We start from the raw sequence: 6,541 nt of genomic DNA, 5'->3' as shown, positions 1-6,541 counted from the left end.
TTTTTTCATTTCTAGAATTAGTATTCTAAAGAAAATTTATAACGAAATATAAAATGCAACATCTCTTCTTCTTTTTTTGGATTTTTACTTGTAACACATTTCCAAATGCAAAAAGAAATACAGTAACAAAAGACTATACAAACTTAACTAGACAATGCAAACTCTAACATCACCTAAAAGACTAAATACTACTATACAGGACTAGAAAAATAAAATAAAAACAATTGACTCAAAAACATAAAATGGCTCCTCGAGCAGCTCCTGAATGCAGTGATCCTGGGGTATCTGTCATATTCAAACTTCGGTAAATAAATCCACACCTGTATGAGAAAACTTTAAATCAATACTATGTGAGACAATAACACTCCCTACTGGACACATGGAAGACATGGTTGAGGCTATTTTTGCAAACTGATTTATTTGGCCAAAAGGTGGCTAGAAGTGCAAAATTTGGCTATGACCCCGCAAAGCCAAGAACCTAAGATTTACTAGGAAGACCGGACCCTATGTGGGTTGCCTACGTATCATGCCCCGAAAGACGAGAATCAGGTATGCGTAGTTCGGGCAGATTGGATACGGGCGAGAATAATAATAATAAAAACAACTAATATATAGAAAACACATTTTTTTTCTCTTTTTTTTTTCGAAAAATGATAAACATATAAAATCTTTTTGGATTTTCTTTTCTTTTTTTGATTTTTTTTTTATTTTTGAAAAATGATAAAAAGTACAAAATCTTTTTGAAGTTTACATGCTCTTTTTTTCTTAATAAAATGTAACAAAATTATAATTGAGCCCTATTCGCTTCATCCTCACACTTCAGCCTCTCTCTTTTTCTCTTTTTTTTTCCTTTTTTTTTCTTTTTCATTCGACCTCAATTATCATTGGTCCGCCAAATGACCCTTTTACCCTTGAAGAAATGCAACATGTAGCACATAGGATGCATCAAGATGGTCTGTTATTTTGGGTACACCTGTCCTAGACGGACCCAACCCCTGTGTTGATTCCCCTAAGTCAAATGCACATGATGCAAGCAAGCGTTCCTACTAGAGATTCGGCATGAGATCTTGTTATACTAGGTTCAAAACTTGGGTTTATTGTTCTAGACCTGGCCTACCCGAGCGGACAACTCGAGCCGAGCGGGGGCAGCGTACCGGGAATACAGAAGCTTCACCGGCTTTGCAACTTGTCCGAACCTCGTTCTATATTTGGAATATGACTCTAACAGAAAAGAAGTCACATGAAGTGCACACTTCTTCATGATTTAGAAGACTCAGAGAGAAGAGGGATTTCGCAACAGTTTATATACAGTTCACGGAATATCAAAGCGGTAAAAGCAATCAATTAGCACGTTAGGCCCAAATCATGTAACAAAATCATATAATAGATAAAGTCAAATATAACAATCCATCTAAGCTCGAATTCTGAACCCTGAACCAGAGGTTCTGGGTTCTTGTCCCCAGCAGAGTCGCCAGAGCTGTCACACCTCCTTGGGAGATTCAGAGTCGCCACTTGGGAGATTTATGGTATCCCAAGTCACCGATTGAATCCCGAATTGAGGAAAAGATTGACTCTATTTAACAGTCCGCGAACCAGAAATCCGAGTAAGGAATTCTGTTAACCCGGGAGAAAGTGTTAGGCATTCCCGAGTTCCGTGGTTCTAGCACGGTCTCTCAACTATTATGTCGGCTTAATTATCTGATTTTAAATAGTTTTGAACTTATGTGCAAATTTTAGTTTTAAAACCGCCTTTATTTATTTAAAGAATTAATTCAAGGTCATTTAAAATATATCGCAAGTCACGCCACATGAAATGCACCTGTGGTTCACGACACGCTTTATTTAACCTTGTTGGAAATTAGAACCGGGTCACATGAAATGCACCCCCGGATTTTAACATGGTTATTTCATTATTATTATCTCCAAAATTATGGCAGGGTCACATGAAATGCACACCCGAGCCCCTTTAATCTAATTGATATAGTTCAGCAATCCAATTTTTATACTGTGACAAAATCACATTCAACTATAACCAATTCGAGTAAACACGAATATATAACCGAGCAAGCAAATTCAAAACCACGGAGAATAATTACAGAAATAATGGGGTCGCGTCACCAAACAAATAATTAGTAAGGGCTTGCATAAAACGAGCGGAGGATGAAAGAGCTGAACCTCAATATAGCCGAAAAATTGATTGTTTTACTACTTTGAACTCGAGATGCAACGAATTGCAGACGGGAACCGAATTAACACCGGAAAGCTGAAAAACGGATGGAATCTCAAATCGTCACCGAAAACTCAACCAAGCACGAATTCAAACCCACATTTTAATCAAAATTCGCCCTTAGTTTCGGGGCACCACAAGTATATGAGAAATGTCAACTTAGCTTAGATGTACATTGAAACCTACGAAACAAAACCGTCACCAATCACAAACTATCAATACACAACTAAGATCCAATACTAGCATCAACAAAAACGAAGCTCCTGAATATTAGGTGTATTCATTTCCACATTTTAAAACACTCATAAGCAGGATAAACATAACCGAAGATCAACAAACAGATATTCGAACCGCAAACAGAATTAACGAACGGACGATCTCGTCGGACCCGAACTCGAACCGGTGACTGACCTGAACCTCGAACCTCAGTTTCCGTTCCCTACTCGGTTTTTCTGTCACTCGACCTGCCCTTTGAGAGAGAAAGAAGGGCTGCTCTAGGGTGCGTCGTTCATGTCTGTTTCGTGCGAAGAAGAAGAAACAACGACGACGGGATTTTTTTGATTCCGGCGAACTTGGTTGACGGGGGGATACAGAGGGTCATCGTTTGGGTGATCGACAAGAGGTCAAGCGCGGGGTGTGGTGATTTCCGACGAAGGGTCACTATTTTAGGTTGTTCTGCTTAAGAAAATGAACAATGGCAATGGGTCGTTTGGAGAAGATGGAAACGGGGGGGTATGGGGTCTGTTTTTGCGCAGCTTTTGTGTGTATTGTTGCTTGTTTCGTTTCAGTTGTTTTCGTTCTCTTCAGCGCTTTTTCGTTGTCTTTCGTTCTTCAGCCTAGGTCTTTAGGCGTTGTTTCCTTCGTGGATTTTTGTTCCATTTTTTTTGTTTTTCCCAGCGTTCTTCTTCGTTGAAGAAGGTTCAGAACGAGGGGGGTTGAAGAAGAAGACACGCAGGGGGGTCTCGTTTGTGCGCAGCCTTCTCAGTTGCTGCCTGCTTTTTTGTTCAACTTTTCCCGTTCTTTTTTTTTGTTCATCCCCCTTAGTCTTAGGCTTTGCTTTTATATATATAGGTCTAGGTTAGTTTTTTTTAGGGTTTTTTAGGTTAAGGGGTATGGGCCTTGGAATCATGGGCTTGGGGATTATGGGTTAGGTCCAAAATTAGGCCTAAAATGGGTTGCTAGAGCCCAAGTTCTATTCTTTCGTTGCTAACAAGCTACGGTTACATAAGGGTACATGAACACAACAGTATTAACATGACAAATATGAAATCAGGCTTAGAAGTTAAAAAAAATATTATCCACTCATAGCAACAATTATCTCATGTGGTTATCATCACAAGGCTCAAATAGTCATGACATGGCAGACATTAATACTGACTATAGGGGGTCCATCCCAACAAGTTATTTTCAAATATGAGGACAGGTTTTTTGATACACTAACAAAGTCTGTCATGTGATTTCTTTATCATAAGGAACACACATGGGATTGTTTCATCAAATCAGCATGGATAAGCTATCAACTAGGGTCAAGCAAGTTCAATATGAGAGTATGAACAATGATGGAAGTCATTTTGTTGAACTGAAACCATACGGCATGACATCACAGATATAAGGACCAACTAGCATAGTACATCAGATGTGAGGTCTTAACAGGACATCAGGGGAAACTTAGGAACTTAATTTAATCGAGTTAACTAAATATAATAGTATAACTAGCATTTAACTGACAAAGATGGGAACACACTGATGTGTGGTTATAATTCATGGTTTAGCACATTATGTGCCTTGCATTTTTACATGTTTTAATGATAAATTACACTTTATTTGAGCGTAATGGAGTCTATTTTATGTGTAGGTGAATTGGATATGAAAGTAGAGCAAAAGGGATACTTAAACATTGAAAGTGTGCTTGAGAATAATGAAAATGAGAGACCTGGCAAGGCCAGCCAAAGGACAGGCTGAAGCTGGCGTTAGGCTGGCGCTACAAGGCAAAGGCCAGGGTGAGGTTGGCGTTAGGTTGGCGCTGCAAGGATAAGGCTAGGCCGAGGCTGGCGTTAGGCTGGCAACGCCAGGCCTAGGGCGAGGTCCAGTCCGAGTTTTAAAGACTTAATTCATTTCCCAGCTTGACTAGGACTCGACATACACGTTTAGGTCCTTTCCTACACATATAAATAGACCTAAAAATGCCACTTTGAAGGGAGTTTTGCGACTGGAGGCAAGGACATCACGTGGACAACTTTTGGAGAAGAAAATCATAGAGTTCTTCATCCCTTTTTCTTTTCTTTGTAATTTGTTTATGCAAAATACTTGGAAAATCGCTACAGAGAACATGAATGGCTAAGCACTTTACGTTTTAGGGTTGTGGTTGACATGATTATTAACGTTTATTGATTACATCTTCATTAATTTGGATTATCATCTTGTGGTTGTTTCTCTAATTCTGTGCATAATTGCTTAATTGTCTGTCCAGCAGTTGAGTTCTATTTACTATCTACGCAATGCTTGGGAAAGCCGTGTCTAGATTAGAGTAGAATTTGAGAGAGCTTGTTTCTGAATTCGTGGCTCGGGAGAAGATTTCGCGGTTAGGATAGGAATATACCTAATAGTCTTGCTTAATTGAATACTGTATTATATTCGTTCATGATAGACTCAATACCGTAGGAATATAGGTTTGATATATTGTGGGCAGGCGAGTAGTATTGTGGGACATGCTATTCATATAAAAGATCTGGTTAATTAGCAACCATAGATAATCTGGATTAATGAGTGTGATTATTGAACTTAATAGGATTGATAAACCAACCACAACCTTGGAATTTCCATCTCCTTTGAAGTAAAATCTTGTCATACAAAATCGCATTCTTTATAATTTAGTTGTTATTTGTTTAATTTCTGTAATAGTAGATTAATAGAAAAATATCACTCTTAAATATCTTGGACAATTAATTGATTTTAGTTTACTTAGTTAACGATCAATCTAATTCTGTGTGGGTTCGACATCCGAATTTTGAGTCACTTTATTACTTGACGACCACGTATACTTGCATGTTTGTTTGGTCCCAACAAGTTTTTGGCGTCGTTGCCGGGACTTAGTTATTGATTGTTTAGTTAAGTTAAGATTTTATTTGTTATTTGTTCAAGTTTTAATTTTTTTGTTTGCTTTATTGGTGATAACGCAGGCTCTTATCGTGAATGCGGAGGAGTAGAAGCGCAAACAATCTCCTTCCTCTTGATCCTGAAATCGAACGAACACTTCATAGAGTGAGGAGGGAAGTCGAATCTAGAACTAGAATTGAATGAGAGTTGGACATTGTAGTTCAACCACAGCTAGTAGAGATGGCAGGTAATGAAGAGCGTCCGCTTATAGAGGATGCAAGCCCAATCTGGCTCTTATGACTTAGGCGATCATGAAGCCTGACATCATGGGTCACTTTGAACTCAAACAGTACATAGTACAGCTGATTCAGTCCGCAGGCAATATGTGGGTGTATCTCATGAAGACCCGCAGAAGCACATCCAGAACTTCTTGGAAATTACAGACACTTACAATTATTCGAACATTTCCAAGGACTATGTCAGGTTGATACTGTTTCCCTTTGCACTATAGGGGGAAACTAAGGAATGGTTACAAAAGGAGACCACGAACTCAATCCACAATTGGGATGATCTTGCAAGGAAATTCATAATCAAGTTTTTTCCCACAAAGAAGACAAAATCACTGAAGAGCCAGATTCTGGGGTTTCAACAACAAGATGGAGAGACTCTCCGACAAGCTTGGGAAAGGTACAAGAAATTACTTAAAGACTTCCCACATCATTGTTAGACTGATGAGGTGTTGGGTCACACTTTCGTTGATGGGTTGGATGAGGCATCAAAGATGAATCTTGACTCAGCTTGTGGGGGTAGCTGCATGGTAAGACCGTATAGTGAGATCCAGATCCTGCTAAGTAATTTCACTGCTAATGATAATAATTGGAAAAGAGATGGGAAACCACAAAGAGCACTCAAACAAAAGGCAGTTGAGGTGATCAAGCTTGATGACTTTTCAGTAATGAGGGAAGATATAGCGAGATTAGTGAATCAGATAAATAAAATGACAATGCACCACGCACAACAAATGCAACATATACAACAGATGTCTACTTGTTGCGAGTTATGTGGTGAAGGTCACACAAGTGATATATGTCCCGTGAATCCTGAATCTATCTACTACGTGGGGCAACAAGCTAGAGGGCCGATGAATCAAAATGCTCAATATGGTAACACATACAATCTGAACTGGAGGAATCATCCTAACTTCTCTTGGGGTGGAAA

At 39.0% G+C, this 6,541-nt stretch overlaps 1 non-coding gene across 1 annotated transcript; it reads right to left on the bottom strand.

Moving 5' to 3' along the window:
- Nucleotides 1-5,942: 5,942 nt before the first annotated feature.
- Nucleotides 5,943-6,049, bottom strand: LOC138878865 (small nucleolar RNA R71). Its single transcript, XR_011402637.1, has one exon. It is a non-coding gene; the product is annotated as a small nucleolar RNA R71 (small nucleolar RNA).
- Nucleotides 6,050-6,541: the final 492 nt, after the last annotated feature.

The sequence above is a fragment of the Nicotiana sylvestris genome, chromosome 9 (genome assembly GCF_000393655.2).
Source record: "Nicotiana sylvestris chromosome 9, ASM39365v2, whole genome shotgun sequence".
Taxonomy (NCBI): domain Eukaryota; kingdom Viridiplantae; phylum Streptophyta; class Magnoliopsida; order Solanales; family Solanaceae; genus Nicotiana; species Nicotiana sylvestris.
The sequence above is the reverse complement of the archived record's forward strand: the minus strand, read 5'-3'. Positions and strand labels throughout refer to the sequence as shown.